This window comes from Carettochelys insculpta, chromosome 1, assembly GCF_033958435.1.
Source record: "Carettochelys insculpta isolate YL-2023 chromosome 1, ASM3395843v1, whole genome shotgun sequence".
Lineage (NCBI taxonomy): Eukaryota > Metazoa > Chordata > Testudines > Carettochelyidae > Carettochelys > Carettochelys insculpta.
Window position 1 is genome coordinate 80,795,627 of NC_134137.1, and position 21,890 is coordinate 80,817,516.

Genomic DNA, 21,890 nt, shown 5'->3' on the forward strand with positions numbered 1-21,890 from the left:
TGTCTCATTCCAAGGTCTATGTCCTGAAAAGGACACTGGGGTCTTTGGAGTAACTGGAGTAGAAATGACTGTGGCAAGGCATCACCAGAAGAGGGCACACTGGTGAACAGTGCTACTCCCCAGGACAGCCAGCAGGACATGCTGCAGTTCTGAGTCAAACCATGTTATCCAGCTCTTATAAACCTGCCTTTTGTTCCATGGTTCAGTGGAGTACGAAGGCTTGTATCCTTGCTATCTTCAAATAAATGTGTATCCAGATTGTTCATCACCTGGCAAGGCTGATCATAAGCAAACAGTACTTTCTGGGTCCAGTTTCAAGTGTCAAATGGGGAAGAAATGTATGGCATACCCTTTCTGATGGTACGTGTCTACCCATGGAGCTGTGTGTTTATAAGTAAGGCCCTTCAGATAATTCTGTGTTCCTTCTCCAATGACAAATTTTATTGTCTCTCTGTTGTACTTGTATGCAGTTTGTGACTCAGGGTTCCTTGATTGAGTTGTCTCCTAATATCCATGGCTAGCCTCTAGGTATGGTCCTCTCTTACAGACAGTGGCCTTGTGACTCCTATGTGAAAGTGAGGTAAGCCCAAGCCACCACATGTTAAGCAGTAATCCTTGCCTTCATCAACTTTTCTTTACTTTTTGCTGGAGTCTTAGCCACAAAAGCTTTAACTGTTTTTCTGTTGAAAAGAATGGCAGTTCACTCACTGCTTTTTGTATAGGCTTCCACTCCTCACCCTCACCATCACCACCACACAGTCATCTGCCTGAAGCAACAACTCCTGTTTAAAAATAAGACTATTACCTGGAGTGGCACTTTCCTCACTGTAGATCTCTCTCAGTGGCCTTTGGTCTCAGTCTCTGCTGAATATGATTTTCTTTGCAATAATAGGGATATAATAGCCTAGGTATTGGCCTGCCCTGCTTCCCATGGGCCAATCATCCATCCTAGCTAAGGATAAACTGCCAGTAGGGGAAGACACCTATGTTTGCTAATTGCTGCTTGCGTGTGTTGTCCACTTCTGTCCCAGCTCCATGTGGTTTGACTCTGAGGTTATTTTCAGCCAGTCCTCGCAGGAACTCTTCATAGGGCAGGCTGAACACAACTGCATGTATGGACAGGCTGTTCCTAATGTACTTACCACTGTTGGTCCAGAATATGCTGCTAAACCAGGCCTGAGAGGGTCTCAGGCTGTGTAAGAAGGCCCTATATTCCATTCCTGAGTTGTGCAGGAGCCAATAGCTTACCTGAGTGCCACTAGCCTACACACCTTCTGAAGTGGTGGCTTCCCTCTTTCTGATTATCTACCTTTTCTAGCTCCAGAGGAAGGGGGAACTTTAAAGAAGCCACTACTTTTTCCCCACACAGATCCAGAAAAAGCCCTTGAGATTGCTAGGGTTTCATTTAAACAAAACATTGCAGAGTAATTAAGCATCTTTGGACTGTGCTCTTTGTGTCATTAAAAAATAACTGATGCAATTCATGGTTAAAATAACCACTAGTGGTTTGAATATTTCAAGAGAAAGTGTCCAGTTTCACATTGGTCTTGCATATAGCACTATTATTAACAATTCTAATAGGAGTTATTAATTTGCACAAAGGGGTGAATAGATACTAAATATTTCAGGCCCCATTCTGGGAGGCAGGAGAGCCCACCTGTATGCTGTATTACACATGGTGAGTTTTCTTAGCAAGCCAAGCAGATTTCTAGTATTTAGATGCTGAAAAATGGTTCTTGTTAGTTCTATGTGGCACAACAAAATGGCTGATTAACCTAAACTACCTTCCTTTTTATTCTTTGTAATTTTTAAAACTTGAATGTAATTTATTAAGAAACATGTATTTGCAATATGACAACAAATATTCCTTCCTCCAAATAATTAACTGCTATTCATCTATTTTGGGAAAATAGAGGAGTCTGGAAGATAAATATTCTTATGGAATAAATCAGGCACTCTTGAGAATGACATCAATGTAATCTGAGTGAGTTATCTACAGACCAGTTTAAACTGGAAGGGCTTTTAAGCTCTTGAGCTGAAGCTTTTGTTTTATGGCAAGTTGTTATACAGTAAGTGCACAAGAGACAACACGATATGATTTCAAAGACTCATCTTGACAGATCTTCAGCATTTTCAGATTGCATGTTCTGAATGCAGTAACGTATTTTACATTGGTATGTTTTTTATTTACCATGGCAAATTACCTTTCATTGTACTGAAGACATATATATATAAGACAATATATATACTGAAGACAGTATATATAATTGAACTTTCTTCACCCACATGTGGATTGAAAAGTTGAGATAAATTTTGTTTTGCTTCAGGCAGGTAGCAATGACACCCTTATAATTAAGAGGAAACCCCCCAAAACAATGCCGCAACTTCTTTCTCTGACTGCATCTACACTAGCAAGTTCTATGCACAAAAAGCATTTTTTTGAAAGTAAATCGAAAGAATGGGGTGCTCTTTTTGAAATCACTCATCTGTTCCCATTTCAGGAAAAGTGCCCACTTTCGAAAGCTTCTTTTGAAAGAAAATGTGTATAGATGCTCTACAGAGCCCTCCTTTTGAAGGAACAGTCTTCAATTTTGATCCCTGGCCTGTTCTCTGGAAAGAGTGAGGGCTGTGTGGATACTCTTTTGAAAGAGCAGATCACTCTTAAGATCAGCTTTTGTGTGTGTGCGTGGATGCACTCTTTCAAAAAAGGTCTTTCAGAAGAGCTTCTTTCAAAAGACCTCTGTAGTGTAGGCATAGCCTCTGTGTGTATTGTATAGTACAGATAGAAACTGATTGATTACTATTCAGACATTTTAAACATATGACATTCTACCATATCACCGTATACATGTTACTGTGACTCCTGCATCAGTAGGAGATAGCTAGAGAGATGTGAGTGTGTAAAAAACAGATACATGTCAGAAAGGAGTGGTATTTAATAGGCTATTCACCATCCATGATATTGCAGCCATTGTAAGCTCATGCTAATAAGATCTTTAAATCACATCACATCAAGTACAGACAGCATGTGCAAATATTGATCAACTCTCTTCAGTGTAACAGCAAAACATTCTGTTTGATATGTGCATATTGTTGCTTTGCAGGTGAGAGAGACTTTGATGTAAAAAGCACAGGCTACCCTTCCTGTAGCAGAGTTGCACTTAATCTCTTCTCAATTGCATCACACTGAGTATGGCATCCCAGTTTTCCTTAAGAAAAAAAAATCTTACACTATCCATGGATATTCCTGAGATATAAGACTTTTAGTTGTATTTTTGTATACATAGAACAATATTTTAGATAATTGTAAAGACATTTAAAAGAAGCATGTATTATTTTAAATGGACTACATTTCATCAAATTTATATTATTCAGCAGTGCCATCAATAATAATACATCAACTGAAAAGACAGCATTTCTTTACTTCTCTCTCTAATGTAAAACAACATTTGTCTCATCACATACATACACTCCAGAGCGTGTGTGTGTGCATATATATATATATATATATATATATATATATATATATGTGTGCGCTCTGGAGTGTATGTATGTGATTATATATTACATAAAAACTCACTGGGTCAGATTCTTAGGAGAGTCCATATGCTGATTAAATCTGGTGTGCATTCTAGTACATTAAATTAATTGTTGGGTGAATCAAAAGTTAGGAAGACTGGAATGTTTAGTACATTCAAAGCCAATAGAATCTTCAAATACTGAGACAACTATTGATGATTGCATTGACAACATGGGGAGTAGAAAATTACAAGTCTTGCAATAAGCTAAGAAAATACATTTCTTAGTCTCATGTATAACTGGACTTCAGCTTAAAATTGCATATTTTTTGTTTTTCTGACCCTCCATCTTATTCAGTGGGTTTGTGTCTCTTGGGTCACATCATTAAAAGCTGGAGCTGATGGTCCTGAAAGATAACTTCTTCTTGCAATTATTTTTGAAATGTTACAATAGCCTGAAAGACATTAATGTGTTTTAAAATTCAGCAAATTCTCTGCTTCACATCTTTTTTTAATCTCAGAATAGCATGAGATGAAAACAATTAGAATGCTTTTTGTATAGGTAACATCAAAGCAAATTTCATACCCACCAATTCTGCAAAGTTTGGCAACATAATAAGAGAACTGCCTTTTCCTGCATCTTTCTTTAAGCCTGTTACGTAGTAGAGAGCTCCTCACAATCTTGCTTTATTGTATTTCATACTATATTAAAGCCATGTTATCCAGCACTTGAATAACCAGCATATTCCTTTATGGAGCATGCCAGCCTGGGGCTGGCTCCTGCCAGGCCAGCTGACATGCCGGGGAAGGCTGATGTGGCTGTTGTGAGGGCAGCTGCTGAGAGGCCAGCTGTCCAGCTGGGGCCAGATACCCACTGCCTTGCCCCATCTCAAATATGCAGCACATTTTACTGTCCAGCATCCCTGATTCCTCAGGGATGCTGGGTAATAAAGCTTTTACTGTATTAGAGCTATTTAAAACTGTCTTAATTTGATCTTATTTTTTTTAATTACAACAGAGAGATTTTTCCCATCTGTTCCACAGAAGTTTTTGTGACCTGAATTTTAACAAAAAATAATATCTAATTGCTCTTCCACTGTTTAAATATCTTTCTCTTCACCTGCTGAAGAATCCAGACCAAGGGAGAGACTAGGTATGATGGTAGGATAAAAGACCTTGGGGATAAAGGAGTTCTCTTATGAGTCAAAATATTTTCTGCTTTCTTCCATCCATAGAAGTTGATCCAAATGCTTCTATGTAAAAATGTTTGTGAAATTTAATTCCTTTTTAATTTGTAAATAGCAAGACCCCTGAAATTTTAGCTTATCCAAAATGGGTTAGACCAATGGTTCTTAAACAGGGATATGTTTACTTTTGGGAGTACGCGGAGCTCTTCATTTTGATATTTGCATAGTTCAGTATTTTTATGCCACTTTTCCTGATCAGAGTTGTGTGGACAGCATAGAGAGAGTAAGGAGGACTAGACTTTCTTTTCCTCTGCAACAGGTTCCAGCTCCTCCTGGGGGTTCCCCATTATTCCCAGGCCTGCTGAGATTGGGATGTCCAAGGGGAATCTGTATTGATTTCACAAGTCACCTCCTCTGGATCGTCTCCTTCTGGAGGTACAGGGGATGTACGCAAAAGCCCTCACATATAGCAGAACTGCACATGTTATCTTGAAAAGTAAGCTCTGCCACCTGAGAAACCCCATTTCTTCCATTTGTACCTGCAATCTCATTGTTTCGGTCATTACCCAAAGTTCATGGCCATAGAGGAGAATAGGTGTAGATTGTGACCTGTTAACAGAGGGTTCATCCAAAAATTCAGCTCCTGCTTCTCTACCATGGAAGGTACAGCATCCACATCACTTCCACCACACCAATCCACCAGTTGATGTCCTGATCCCATTTGCCAACACTCATGCACAAGATCCCTAGACAATGAACTCTTTAACAGAAGCTGTCCCCACCCGCCTCTTGAGAGATCAGTCCCTCTTCTTCTAGGAGAAAACCGTGGCCTCTGATTTGGAAGGGCTGACTCTTACCCTAGCCGCTTCACACTCAGCAGCAAAATGGCTGAGTGTGCATTGGAGATCACAATCTAAACAGCAGTCTACTGTCAAACCACTTGCCTCAGTGGCCGTCTTCAATCCTGGTTCTAGCCACTTGATTCAATGGCAACGTGCAGACCATCACTAACCACAAAAGGCAGGACCCAAGCCCAAACAATATTCCAGGTCCAGGGACGCTATAGCTAGCTGCCATGTACTACCCCTCCTCCAATTGCAGTGACTCCTTCCCTGAACCTCTTCTCCGCAGTCCCAGGACCACCTCTGCCCCTCTGTCAGGCTCTCAGTCTGGCAGCCTTCAGTCTGCAGCTCCTTGTCACTCCTCAGATTCCTGCCCAGAACTTCTGTTTAGAGTACTTGCAAGTCTCTCAGTTCTTCACAGACTCCGCCCTTCCACCTTTTTAAATTTGTTTGGCTTTAGCTTCCAGTCTTTGGGTTCTGTTGAGCTTTTATCCACTAGAAAAATACTACTACTACCACTACTACCACTACATCCACATTAAGAATACAGCTCCGTGAATCATCTGTAATGTATTCAAGTACTTTATTCTTTTTTTCTTTTCCAAATATAATCTTAAATTGCTGGAGATTTTCTAGAAATTTTAAGTAAGAACTATTCATAGAACAATTTCAACGAGTGTTTCTTGAACTATATATTATTCACATACATTTTATTTTATAATATCTGTGTAATAATATAAAAAGTGGTTATCATAATTGCTACACTTATACAATTGCAAACGATTTGTAAGGCATCAATGAAAATGAAAATAGTCTGCTGAGTATTATTATACTGTTTATATGTGTGCATCATATAAATATAATATACAATAATATATTACATTATAACTATGTCTACACTAACACCCCCCCCTTTCGAAAGGGGGATGCTAATGAGACACATCGGGATCTGCTAATGAGGCACTGCAATGAATACACAGCACCTCATTAGCATAATGGCAGCCTTGGCACTTTGAAAGCGCCACTTTTGATCACCCATGGCTTGTCTACATGGAGTCCTTTTCTAAAGGACCCTGCAGATGTCGAAATCCCCTTATTCCTGTTTGGTTATAGGAATAAGGGCATTTCGACGTCTGTAGGGTCCTTTCAAAAAGGACCCCGTGTAGATGAGCCACACACAATTGATAGAGGCACTTTCAAAGTGCTGTGGCCGTCTTTACGCTAATGCAGTGTTGCATATTCATTGCAAAGCCTCGTTAGCATACCCAGATGTGTCTCATTAGCATCCCCCTTTCAAAAGGGGGGTGCTAGTATAGACATAGCCTACATGTTCTATATGTTTCATTGTGTATACACACACACACTTTTATATATATATATATATATATATATATATAATTAACACATATAACCGTTGTATATAAAATTATAAATCTTTCCCATGTGTTTGTATAGGAAAAATGTTGTGTTCCTGGGTAACACCCACAAGACATATTTGCATGAAGACCAACTTGCTAAACTGATTGGCTGTTACGAAAAAATCTATTCTTTCAGTGGACTCTTCTGTAGGACACCTCAGAGAACAAGTGGACAATGGAGACCAGTGAATCAACAGGACACCTAGAACGTGTGACTGACTCCATGTTTAAGACAGTAACTTTCTGTACACATGGGTTAAGGATATAAAATGGATATTGTGACATCACTCTTTTGCCTCTCTCCTGCTATACATCTCTGGATTATGATTTCTAAACAAAGGAAGCTTTGAACACTGGACTAAGGACTCTCATTCTTTTTGGTGATACAGACAGAATAATTGCAAACTTGCTAATGTATCATCACTACTATTCTCCTGACCTTCAAACTCTGAAATCCACTCAGGTATATGAGTTACATTAACCTCTTAATAGCTGCCTTCCTTTTTATATTCATAACTCTTTAGTTTTTTAGCTTCGTTAAAGGATTAGTTACAAGCATGGTTTTTGAGTAAGATCTGAAGTGCATTTCCATGCTTGGCACATATCTGCTGCTTTATAGTAGTAGGCATCCTTCAGTCTGCATAGACTATGGATCGCACCCTTTATAGTTTCAGTTGAGGACTTCATTTACAGCGTCTATTGTGACTATGAAGACCCACACGAGAGTGACAGTCCTTGCTGCATCTCTTGCAGATGTGGTGGGTGTCTGGCAAGTCCTTATTGTGCTTTCTGTGTGCTTGCTTCTCCTCTGCTAGCTGTCTGATCCTCATCTCGCCCTTCTGAATGCCCTTGCGTAACCCCTGCCTCCATCTGCTGCCGTCCTCTGCTAGTTCTTCCCAGTTGTCCAGCTCGATGTCTACCTCTCTGAGGTCTCTCTTGCAGACATCTTTGTAGCGCAACTGGGGGAGTCCGGGAGGTCTTTTGCCAGAGGCTAGCTCACTATACAGGATGTCTTTTGGAATCCTTCCATCATTGATCCTGTGGACGTGGCCAAGCCAGAACTTGGCGAACCTACTACATGTGATTTCTGGCTTTAATTATCTTTTAAAACAGAAGTTTGGGTGGTGAATGAGGGGACTGTCTGTGGCTTTATAATTACTGGTATCATATTTTGGAGGCACACATTAATTACTGGAATGGTGAAATCTTATGACACCATATGCCCAGTTCTCTCTCAGTCTTATCTGAAATTGGAGTTCTTAGGGCGGGTCTACACCAGACTTGAAAGTTGATTTTTAATGCACAATTCTAGCTACATCAATTGTGTAGCTAGAATTGATGTATTGGAAATTGACTTAATTAACTGTCTTCACTGAGGAAAGTCAATGAAAGAATCTCCCTTACTCCTTGTAATAGTGGTAGCAATAGTGAGGATTACATTGATCGACTGCAAACCCCAAAGAGATTGATTTTGTGCATCTTGATCAGACTTGTGAAATCAAACTCCAGAAGATTGACCCTGACCAGGGTTAGGATTCGGGAAGCGTAGAAGAGCTCTTAGCTGTGTCCTATGCCAGGCACCACAAAAGTTTGAAGATCCAAAATCTAACCTGTATTGGATAGTTTTATTGGTATATTTCTATTTCCTGACTCAATAGCTCTTACAGAATGAGTGCTGAGTGTGAGTGCTTGTGTTTAATGGACAGAAGGTTTCCAGTCCCATGTATGCTTCTAAAATTCTCCTAAAATACAACTTTCTCAGGAGAATTGCTGTCAGTAAGTAACAAATACTAACATACTTGTGGAGAACAAACTCAAAATTATATTGATACAACTGATGCAAATTCAATCTTTTTAACATGTGAATATATGAGGGAATTTAGGGTGTTATTCACAGAGTGCTATTTAGGAGGATATGGGGTGTCTGGCATAGAGGTAGTACCTTTGACTCTCTGGCAGCTGTGCCTTTTCAGGTGGACGGAAGCACTGGTCCTCACCCACCACTCAACTCTCACTGTTGGCTCCTTGCAGCTGTTGTGCATTACAGCGATACCATCCCCCAGGCAACTGCGTCAGCTTGCAGGCGAAACACAGTGAGGGGGGTCTGATGTGTCTCACATACCGACCTTATGGAGGGACTTGTTCCTTCTCCCTTGTAATGCACCATCTCAACAGCGGACCAGGAGGTGTGGTGCTGCAAATTGACAACTCCTATGAAGGTGGAGGAAGACGCCCCACTGCCTTGTGGGCTATCCTGGGAAGGAGCAAGGCTAAGGGAGTAAACCCAGACAGCAAATCCGGAGGGGAGTCTGAAGGCGGTTCTGTGTCAACTTCTGGCACTGTCCCGGAAACTCCTGCAGCTGAGCTGGTACCAAACGTAGAGGTTATCCTTTCCTATGCATTATATCAGTAAAGCTGAGGGGGGGATGGGGGGGGTGCTGGTGTCTGGGCAGCCCAGGGTCTCCATAAAAATTGCCCAGGCTTGCTCCTGGAGAGGTACTCCAGCATCACTTAACAGCACTGAACCAAGAAAATTATTAAAAAAAGGAAATCATCAAAGTTTCAAGCTCGCTTGTTGGAATGTACGGACCACGTTGGCTGGTTTGACTGAAGATCTTCAGGACATCAGCAACACCCGAAAGACCACTGTCATCAAGGAGGAACTGAAGAGGGTCCAAGCTGACATTGCCACTTTGCAGGAGACGTGACTCACAGCTTTGGGATCCCTAAAGGAAAAGGACTACACCTTTTTCTGGCAGGACAAAGCCCAAGAGGAACCCAGGGAGGATGGTGTCAGCTTTGCCATCAGAAACACCCTTCTGCAAATGGTGGAACTAGTCATGGGTGGATCAGAAAGACTCCTTCAGGTCAAACTTCAAACCTGCACCGGTCCTGTCCACCTGATCAGTGCTTACGCTCCAACCCTGAATGCCACACCAGAAGCAAAGGACAAGTTCTAGGATGAGCTCAGTGCAGCCATAGTGCAAATACCTGTTTGTGAACAATTGTACCTTTTGGGTGACTTCAATGAAAGAGTTGGAGCCAATCGTGACTCATGGGCCTCTTGCCTCGGTCACTTCGGTGTGGGAAAAATGAATGACAACAGACAGTGTCTCCTCGAACTTTGCACATACCACAATCTGTGCATCACAAACACATTGTTCCGAACCAAGCCACAGCACAGAGTGTCATGGAGACACCCACGCTCGAAACACGGGCACCAATTACACTTAATCATCACCAGACATGACAACCTCACAAACATCCTCCTGACACACAGCTACCATAGTGCAGACTGTGATACAGATCATTCGCTAGTCTGCTCCAAGCTCAAGCTGAGACCCAAGAAACTGCACCATTCTAAACCAACTGGAAGGCCCTGCACTGATGTCAAAAAGATGGCAAATTCAGAAAAAGGCGAAATGTTCAGAGAGACCCTTCAGGAGAATCTACACAACAGTCCTGGGGGTGCTGATGCGACATCCAGATGGCAGCATCTGAGGGACACAATCTACAATACGGCCTTGTCGGTGTTTGGAAGAAGAGCTGGAAACACAAACGACTGGTTCGAGGCTAACTCTGATGAGATGATTTCAGTCATTGAAAAGAAGCGCGCTGCACTTCTGGAGTATAAACACTCACCGAGTCAGAGTACCCAGCAAGCACTCAGAGTAGCCAGAAAAATAGTACAGCAGACAGCCAGGCACTGTGCCAACAGCTACTGGCTTAAGCTATGCAGCAGTATCCAGACCTGTGCTGACTCTGGTAATCTCAGGGGAATGTACAAGGGCATACAGGAGGCAATGGGACCCATCCAGAACAAGACGGCATCTCTGAAATCCAAATCTGGTGAAGTCATCACTGACAAGGCCAAACAGATGGAGTGATGGGTCGAGCACTACTCTAAGCTGTACTCATGTGAGAACATTGTGGTTGATACAGCCCTCAATGCTGTTGAGCTCCTGTCAGTCATGGATGAGCTGGACCAGGAACCAACTGTAGTCGAATTGAAGAAAGCTATTGACAGCACTGCAGTAGGAAGGGCCCCAGGCCGGGATGGTATACCGCCAGAGGTAATCAAGTGTGCCTTGGACACACGCCTGGAACCCCAACATGAGCTGCTGTGCCTGTGCTGGAGAGAGGGTGAGGTGCCACAGGATATGTGGGATGCCAACATTGTAACCTTGTATTAGAACAAAGGAGACAGAAGTGACTGCAACAATTACCATGGAATCTCCCTCCTAAGTATCACTGGTAAATTGTTCACTCATGTCATCATCGGCAGACTCAAGAAGCTCGCTGAGAGGGTGTATCATGAATCCCAGTGCAGATTCCACGCCAAGAGATCTACCATTGACATGATCTTCTCCCTGAGGCAGCTGCAGGAGAAATGCAGGGAGCAGAGGAAGCCACTCTATGTCACCTTCATCAACCTGACCAAGGCTTTCGACTCCGTCACTAGGGATGGACTGTTTAAATTGCTCCATAAGATAGGTTGCCCACCACTGCTACTCAAGATGATCCAGGCTTTCCACATAGATGCAAGAGGAACCATCCAATATGATGGCACATCAAAGGATGCCTTCAGCATCAGGAGTGGCATCAAACAAGGATGCATCCTTGCTCTGACATTGTTCGGGATCTTCTTTGCACTCCTCCTGAAGCATGCCTTTGGATCCTCAACGGAGGGTATCTTTTTGCACACAAGGTCTGACGGGAACCTGTTTAATCTTGCAAGGCTGAAGGCCAAGTCTAAGGTGCGGGAAGTGCTCCTTAGAGACATGCTGTTCGCAGAAAACACTGCTGTAGTGACACACATAGAAGGCCAGCTTCAAAACTGCTGGATCAGTTCTCCAAAGTATGCAAGGACTTCGGGCTTACCATCAGCCTAGAGAAGACAAAGGTACTTGGTCAGGACATAGCTGAACCTCCATCAATCAACATTGACGTTTACACACTAGAGGTCTTCCATGAGTTTACTTACCTCGGGTCCACCATCACTGACACCCTGTTGCTGGAGACTGAGCGAAACAGGAGGATTGGAAAAGCAGCCATAACTCTGCCCAGAGTTAGCAAGAGAGTGTGGAACAACAACAAGCTGTACACTCACACCAAAATGCAAGTCTGCAGAGCCTGCATCCTCAGCACCCTCCTCTACGGCAATGAGTCTTGGAACTCGTATGCCTGTCAGGAAAAGAGGCTGAATGTTTTCCACTTGTGTTGCCTCAGGCGCATTCTGGGGATATCATGGAAGGACAGAGTGCCCAACAACCTCGTCCTCGAGCAAGCTGGAATTCCAACCATGCATACCTTCCTCAGGCAGTGGAAGCTCTGCTGGCTTGGCCACATCCACAGGATGAATGATGGAAGGATCCCAAAAGACATCCTGTATGGTGAGCTCACCTCTGGCAAAAGACCTCCCGGATGCCCCCAATTGCACTACAAAGATGTCTGTAAGAGGGACCTCAAGGAGGTAGACATTGACCCAGATAGTTGGGAAGAGCTGGCAGACAACCGCAGCAGCTGGAATCAGGAATTACACAAGGGCCTTCAGAAGGGCAAGATGAAGATCAGACAGCTGGCAGAGGAGAAGCGAGCCCGTAGAAAGGACACCAAGGACCTGCCAGACACCCACTACATATGCAGCAGATGTAGCAAGGACTGTCACTCCGTGTGGGCCACCACAGTCAATGCTGCAAATGACGATCTTAAATGGAGTTATGAAGGGTGCGATCCATAGTCCACACAGCCTGAAGGATGCCTAGAACTTAGTGAATCAGGGACTAAGTCCTCTTTTATTGTCCTTTGTCCTGTACTTCTAATTATAATTTACTTTGTCTGTCTTGCTCAACTTACTTATTTTGGAAATATGTAACTGCTTGTTTTTTTTCTTATGCTAAAACTCTGGTTCACAAACGAGAGCCTTTTTGTTAAATCCTTTTCTTCTTTTGTCTTCTTCTAAGAGACATTTCTGTAATACATAGCCTGCTAATTTCTTTCCTACTATTGTTATTCTCTTGGGCAACAGTTACACTACAGTGCTCTGTTGACAGAAATTACTGTCAGAAGAAATTTCCCAACAAAACTTCTGTCGACAGAGCGTGGCCACACACAAAAGCCATTTGGGGGAGTGCTCTGCTCTGTCAACAGAGCAGCCAAACTGCCGGCTGCTCTCTCAACAAAACAGGAACCAAGAAGCACAGCAGACAGGGCTGCCCATTGTTCTGCCCTGTCTGCTTAGGAAACACCCCCCCACCGCCCCAGTGACCACACAGCTTTTTTGTTGAAAGAATCTGTCAATAGCAGCATTATGCCTCATGGCTGAGAGGCAGAATGCTGCCTTCAAAAGCACTGAGTTTTGTTGACAAACTGTCCACAAAATGCATATTGTGTGTGGATCGTCCAGCAGTATCATCAGCAAAACCCGGGTTTTGTCAGCAAAATTCACTCATGTAATTGTAGCCTTGGTAACTCATTATTGCTCCAAGTACCTTCAACATTTACATCTTTTTAATGGGCTTAAAAATTCTTAAGAATTCAGCAGCTTTTTATGTACGTGGATTACTTCAAAATAGATTGTAATGCATCCCCAAAGCTAAAGCTGAATGGTTTTTTTTTCCTCAGCTGGTATAAATTAGCATTTCTTCAGAACTGCTAATGATCTCTGATCTGTAATACTGGCAAGAATTTGTTCCACAGCTTACTGGGGCCTCATTTTCAATAAAAATATGCTGAACTACACCATCTTGGATTGGGCCACAAATCTATTTTAAGGAGGGGGGATATTTATAAATTGTCGTTTGGGAGTCAATACACCTTTGTGTTTCTGTTGCAGTAAGAGAAAATATGTGAGTGCCCCTAGATGAATAAATGCATGATTATATGCAGAAAACATAGCCCTAGCTGAATGTTACAACAAAAGACATTAAAAATTGATCAAGCAATAGGTACTCCTTAGTTTTGGCAAAGTACATACTAATCTCAAATTTAAACAAGAAACCAAGCATACCTGTTCTTTGTCTTATACGCACCATTAACTAGATTTGCACTGCTTTGGCTTTGTTGATTTTTGAAAGAAACACATGTAATATGTTCCAAAAAAGCTCTGCAATGTATTTATCTCAGGATTTTATACAATGGATTTTGATAAAATATGAGTGGTGAAAACTACTTGTCTGCTTATGCTATAAATTCTTACATAACTTTGCAATTTTTGCGGAATCTCATGGGCATTGTAAGTGACTTTTGTAGTGTTGCTTGTGAGCATCATCTTCATTCCTGTGGGTTGATAACATGACACAGTGTTCCCTAGCTCCTACTTTGGAGTTTTGCTAAACGCTATGGCAATGATACAGAAAGAAAGTGCAGTCACAAGCCCCAGAAATGAGATATTGTACTACCTGCTCAAGTTTTGGTCTAAAAGTGTATTTTGTATTACGTGAGCACGATGACACACTGCCATGGAAACCCTGGAATAATTCCACAATTACATTATCCCTTGCCATAAATGTTAGTGTTGCACAGGAGATTTTATGAGTCAGTCAAATGATTTGATTACTTATTATTTCTCTTACTAAAATATGTTTGCCTCTGTATAGATCAATTCATTCCAGGTTCTTAATAAAAAATTAATCAGTTAATCTTCAAACATTTCTTCTATAAAGCAGAACAGTAAGAAAGATATATGGACCACCTGACCATGGAAAAGGGTGTGAAAATTGACAGCTCTAAGAATAGGCAAAATAACCCTATTCAACAGTGTAAAGAAAAAATGGTGTATTCAAATGAAATTTGTAGGGTTGTTTGCAGTGGAGTTTAAGCATATAATTGAACATTTAGTTCATTTAGTTAGAATGATGAGGAGAATATGCCTAAACATGTTTTATTTTGACTTCAGTTGGCCAGGACTTGGGGATATACTGCCTTTGAATAACACCACCCTAGACACACTGAAAACTTTCTCAGGGCATTGATAGTGTTGAATAACAAGTTAAAAAACTATAATTTATTAACTCACCGGTGCTATTTCTGGCATCATTCAGCTTTTTCTTGGAGGTTTTTCATTTCAGTATTGACCTGACCTCCAGCCTTCTTAGTTTGTGAGAGCAATCACAGACTTGGTAAAAGATGGTACAGCTGCAGGCCTCCTGAACATAAGAACCTAAGAATTGCCACATTGACTTAGATCAATGGTCCATTTAGGTCAGTTTTCTGACTTCTGACAGAGACCAGTGCCAAATGTTTGAAGAGTGAATGAATAGAATAAGATAATTGTTGTATGACCTAGCCCTTATCATCCACTTCCGTTCTGCGACATAAAGACTTTGGGATACCCAGAGCATGCGATTATGGCCCTGATCATCTTGGCTAATAGCCACAGATAGAACTATCCTCCACAAACTTATTTAAAGTCTTCTGAACCTAGTTTTGCTTTTGTCCTTTCAACATTCCCTGGAAACAAGTTCCCCAGCTAACTGCATTAGAAGAAGAAATACTTCCTAACAATTTCTTTATCATCATGAAGAGGTAAATAACATTTTGTCACCTACTTTCTCCACACTATTCATAATTGTACATAAAATAGTGTGGTACAGTATAGTAAAACTCAAGAAAACAATTCTATCCTTAAAGTCATTTCAGCTACTTTAAAACCTTCCATATAGCCTTCCAACCTTCTGGGGACCTGCAATGAGATTCAAGTGTATGTCTGTCAATGACCTGTATATAACTTGTGTATCCCCACCAAGATCCTATGAACCAAGCCTCTCAGTACCCGCATGGCCTTAGAAACCCTATCCAGGCTGTGGGCAGCCATTATTATGGACTCCATTATAGAACTTCCCCAGCCAAGTGGCCGAGCTAATTAGCAGAGCACCCACAGCCACCCACAGTGGGCAGCATGTATTTATATTGGTGGTGCACAACCACACATGCCTTGGTGCACATAACAAAATTTATTCCACCCCAGATGGAAAAAGTAGAGGAAGCACTGCTTGTGATGTGTTATTAAAATCATCGAGACCCCTTTTCTGTTCACCTTTGCAGGAGGGGGATGGGGAAATCTGTGGATTCAAGGTAACTAATTGAATCTGGGTTATCTTCCTGGCAGAGATGATTTAGTTAGGATTGAACCTGCTTTAGTCAGGGAGTGGGACTCAATGACCTCCTGAGGTCCTTTCCACCCCTAAGATTCTATGATTCTGTGCTTAGCTCAGCAAAGTTCATGCTACCAGTGCCAAAGCCCTTTCCTTGCCAACAATAGCTTTCACCCCATGCTACCAATGTTCTCCCCAAATCCTACAGCTACCAATGTAGTTTAACAGGTATGTTACTTCCAAGAAGATGTGAAGGGTCATCTTGGTAAGACTAAGGGGGCCTATAAGTAACATGCAGGCTACCAAAGACAAGAAATCTAACCATTATGATGGGTCAGAAGTCACTGGTGCTCTCTGAGAACCTCCATATACTTCAATATCTCAGGCCACACCACATACGCCAAGAAATTAACTCCATGACACCAAAGCTTTGCTTATCTATTTCACTCAAAATACACTCAGTCTTCCACTTCTCTATCTTGAAACTTGTTCTCTGGCCAGATGTCATCATCTCCTTCATTTACTGAGATCTAAGGCCTGTTGTCTGAAAAGTTTACAGCCCTGGTGTAAAGTCTTGGGAAACTGCCAGTCACATACATGGCATGTGGTGGAGGCCTGCCAGAAGAGACCCCTGTCACAAACAACTTGGCCCCGCCATTCTCCAAGGTTACTTCTTGCGGAAGTTAGGAGTGATGGGAGGTGCCACAGAGATAGAAACTGGGTCACTATGTAATAGGTCTCACTGGGCAGTGATTGGAAGACCATGAGTCTTGTCGGACACAGCACCACATGATAGCTGTGTCTACACGTGCACAAAAAAATCAAAATATGTGGCCCTTTTTCAAAAGAACGGGAGGAGTGTCCACAACAGTAAACCTGTCTTTCAAAAGAAAACCAAAAGAAGGGGGTGCAGACTTCAGAATCCAACCCCGATCCTGTATCAGGATGATTGCTCCCTTTTGAAATACTAAACCAAAAGAGTACACGTGTAGATGCTCCACAGTCCGCTTTTTTGAAACACGGGTCTACCATGGCGCCAGTCAGCTGGAGCGAGGGGCCACTCCAGCCGGCAGCAGCAGGGCTCTATGGTCACTGCATTTGGCTGCCTTAAAGCTGCACACATTCAGGAAACTCGTGGCAGGAAGCTGAGAGCGTGCTAGGAGCAACCTGTGCACATGCTCCAGCTGCACGCTCCAGAACCACAGCATGGCCAGCAGCCAGTCCCTCGGCAAGCCCCCCGGCCCCCATGGTGAGCCCCCGCAGGGCTCCCAGGGGGAGAAGAAAAACCGGGCCCCCTCCTGGATGGAGCAGGAGTTGCAGGACCTCATCGGCCTCTGGAAGGACAAGGAGGTCCTGCACCACATGTGGGTGTAGCAGCGCAATGTCACTGCCTTCAGCTGCCTGGCACAGGGCCTCCAGACCAGGGACCACTGAGAGCGTACCACACAGCAGGTATGCTCCAAGGTCAAGGAGCTGCATCAGGGCTATGCCAAGGCCAGGGACCAGGCCGGCCATTCCGGGGCACATTCAGCAACATGACCCTTTTTCCGGGAGCTCCGGGGCATCCTGGAGCCCCAGGAGAGCTCCCCATCCCTGGCATTCCTGGACACTTCTGGTAAGGAGCTGCAGCCAGAGGAGGAGGAGGAGGAGGAGCAGCCCGGACAAGGGACCCAGGAGGGCGAGGAGACCTTTGAGTGGTCAAGTGAGGAGGCTGGGTGACTGGGAGCTGGACATCCCCTGAATGTCACCGAGGGACCCTATGGTACGTAGGGGGAGGGGCACACACCTGCTCCACAGGGTGGGGGCAACACAATGGCTAGTCGTCCGCACACAGGACCGGTGGTTTGGCCTGCACACAGGCCACCCCCCACACGGGATGTGGCACTCCACGGTGGTGCACCAGCGATGCCCAGCACCCCCCTTAGTGGACAGTGCTGCAAGCTGCACAGGGGAGGCAGCAGGTCAATGCCAGACAGCCCCTGGGTCCTGCACACCGCAGGCCGGGAAGGGCCACTTGCATGAGAGACCCCTGGATGCACCCCAGGCCAAGAGGCCCAGCCCGTGGGGGGTGGGTCGGTGCCCCTTGGGGGGTCAGTGTCCTTTGGGAGTGGGGGGGCCCCATGGGGTGGGCTCGGGCAGGTGGGCCACAGCCAGGTCCCCTCTGTCCAGGGCACATTACTGACACGCTCTTCTCCTCTCCACACAGCTGCACCATCCATGGGCTGGGAGATCCCTGTGTGTCCCTTGTCCCTGAGAGCCCCTCCACAGCCCTCGGAGGTGCCTGGACACCGCCTGAGGCAGTGCGCCATTGGGGCTGTGGGGCCGAGGAGGACCAGCCAGCCAGCACTAGGTTGAGGTAGCTGAGCAACACCAGAGGCTCGCCCAGGCCGACATGGAGTGGAGGAGGGCAGCCTGGGAGAGGCTGCTGACCACCCTGGTGGACATTGGCCACATCCTCTGGGACCATACAGACACTGTTGCCTACCTCCTGGCCCCCCAGCAGCTCCCCCCACCAAGCCTGCCCCCTTGGCCCCCCCAAGCCTGGTCCCCTCCACCAGACCCACTCACTGGCAATACCTGCTGGTGCTACCTGCACCCTCTCTGCCCCACCAGGGACCCTGCACCTGGGAAGGCAGGGGCTCCAGGGGCCGACAGGGCTTGCAGCCCACCGCCCCTGCCCCAGAATGAGTGCCTTACTCCCCTCCAAGTTAGGTTTCCCCCACCTCGTTCCAAGTTAGGTTCCCACCCCCTGTACATATATAACAATGAAAATAGTATAGATAAATGTTTCTTTTATTGTTCACCACTCTGCTGTGCTCCTCAGGGGGATGGTGGGTGGTGGATGTGCATGGGATGTGGGTGTGCATGAGGGTCATAAGTGGCCATCAGCAAAAGCCTGGCTGATGGCCTCCCGGATGCGGTGGCTGTCCTGATGGGCCTGGCAGATGGGGGTGGTGCCCACCTGCTCATAGTCAGCGCCGGCTGGAGGCCCCACCCCCAGGGACAGAGGCATCCCTCTTTCCCTCCATGACATTGTGGAAGACGCAACAGGCACCCACCACCTAGGACATGCTGAGGACCCCAACCTCCAGCTGCATGAGGAGGCACCTCCACCGCCCCTTTAGGTGCCTGAAGGCCTGCTCCACCATGTTGCAGGTGTGGTTGAGGCGCTGATTGAATGTGTCCCGGGAGGGGTTGAGGTGTCCTATGTATGGCCTCATGAGCCATGGCTGCAGGGGTATGCCACACCTGCCAGCATACGTAGCGGCATGGTGACGTACTCTGCCACCAGGATCTTCCGCTGGGGGATGACGGTGGAGGCCCCCATGTGCCAGCAGAGGCCAGAGTTCCAGAAGACCTGGGCATCGTGGGTGCAGCCGGCCCAGCCCACATGGATGTCGGAGAACCAGCCCCTCGCATACATCAGGTCCTGGAGCACCACCGAATGGCTGGTTCACGTACGGGCCAGTGCTGTGTGGCAAAGCACGGATGGGGATGTTCATGCCATCCAAAGTGCCGATGCAGGTCAGAAAACCCAGGTTCTGGAAGCTGGTGACCGTGTTGTCCAGATCTCACAGGCAGACGACCCTATGGAGCAGCATCACATTGATGGCTCTGACAACCTGCAGGAAGGGAAGTGGGGCATGTGCTCTAGTGTGGGTGTAGCAGCCATCTCTCCCAGCCTTGGGCCCATTCTGCCCCCCTCCCATCCAGCCCCTGCCCTATTCAGCCCCCTGCCCACCCAGCCCCCACCCTGTCTAGCCCCTTGCCCTCCACCCATCCAGCTCCTGCCCCATCTGGCTTCTTGCAGGGGAGGGTTCCCCTTTCCACAGCTCCCCCACCCAGACCCACCTTAACTCCATAAATACAGCCCTGGAGGTGGCCTTGCCCACCCTGAACTGCTGTCCCATGGAGTGGTAGGAGTCCAGGGTGGCCAGCTTCCAGAAGGCGATCACAACCCATTTCTCCAGGGTGAGAGCTGGCCACATGCAGGTGTCCTGGTGCCAGAGTGTGGGGGCGAGCCAGTGGCAGATCTTGTCAAAGATCTGCCTCGACATGCGGAAGTTCCACAGCCACCTTTCCTCACCCCACTCCCCTAGCACCATGTGCTCCCACCAGTTGCTGCTGCTGGGGGTGGGGTTCAGAGGTGTCGGGTACCTGGGGAGTGCCTGAAGGTGCCCTGGGTGGAGGAGCCCCACGGCCCCGGGGGGACCACTCAGCCACCTAATGAGATCGGGTGCAGCTGCGGCGATGGTGCACAGCAATGGAAGCAAGGCATCCATGATGAAAGCGTCCTCCTGCAGGAGCTGTTGCAGGGTCTCCATCATGAGCACAATTGGGCTCTGCTGGGCTGGGAAAGGCTGAGCAGCACTCAGCTCATTTGGAGGGGAGAGCGGAGGGAGGGCCCTTTAAAGGAGGTGGCTGGCTGGGGCCCCGGAAGGGCTTGTCGGCCATGAGACCCCACCCGCGGCATTTTCTGCCTCCCTTCTTTTGAAAGAGGGCTTGCAGCTGTGTGGACGCTGTCTTTTGAGAAATCTCGATGGCACTTTGAAAGAGCAGATCAAAATGCTGATCCGAAAAATGGTGGTGGATGGTCCCTTTTGATGGCCTCTATTTTGACCGCCGACCTTCAATTTTCGCCCTTTTGAAAGGGCGCTCATGTGTACACCCAGCTGATGTGTTTGCCCATAAAGGGCCTGACTGTGTATTCCTGAGATCTCAGATTGTTCTAGAAGCAGAGTTTTTGCTTGGAAGGGACACCAGAAAGTTGTCTGCAATTTGGAGGATCCCCAGCAGGACCATCTGGCAGATTCTACTCTTTCTCCTTGCTTAAGTTCCTGATCTCAAGCTCTGCTTTTGACTCCCTTCTCTGGTTCCTGGCCTCAGATTCTGACTATGACTTTGACTACGTCATACACTACACTACGCCATACACTATACTGGCTATGGCTACACTACAGAGATCTTTTGGAAGAAGTTGTTCCAAAAGAAATTCTTTTGAAAGAGTGCATCCACACACACAAAAGCAGATCAAAAAAAGTGATCAGCTCTTTTGAAAGACAGCATGCACACCACCCCAGCTCTTTTGAAAGAACAGGCCAGGGATTGAAAAATCAGGCCCCATGAGGACTGCTCTTTTGAAAAAAAGGGGCCTGTGGAGCATCTACACACATTTCCTTTCAAAAGAAACTTTTGAACGGGGGTGCTCTTCCTGAAACAGAAAAGAATGAGCGAGTTCAAAAGGAGCACCACATTCTTTTGATTTACTTTTGAAAGAACACTTTTTGTGTGTTGTTGCTCCATGGGATCTTTCAAAAGAGCCCCTTCATTTGAAAAATCATTTTAAAGAACTTGCTTGTATAGACGCAGCTCCTAGGTTGGGCTGTCAGCACCCCAGCTGTGAAGATGAATTGCTGAAATTCACACAAGAAGTCTGCAGCGTAATTAAAGCCACATGTTCTGAATATCTGTTCAATGACTTTACCATCAAAATGCCCTTAGTCTCCAATATTGACTTTTTTAATAGACACCTCTACCTATAAATCAATTAAAAACACTTTTAAATATAAGCCAGTTGTTGTTTCCTCTTCCACCCATCTTGTCAACTTAGCTGCTATGGAAACTATGGGGAAATATGTGTATGACTAATCAAACATATGTAAATCATTCACTTTTTATCTTAAGAAGATCTTTTTTAATACAATGAGGTGTTGATACTGATTGGTTCTGGCACTTAGTGTAATTCTGTGCATGTTGATAGGTTAATAACTATAATTTAATGTTTAAAATATTGAATCTTTTTGTTGCAATAGCTTAAATGAGACATTAT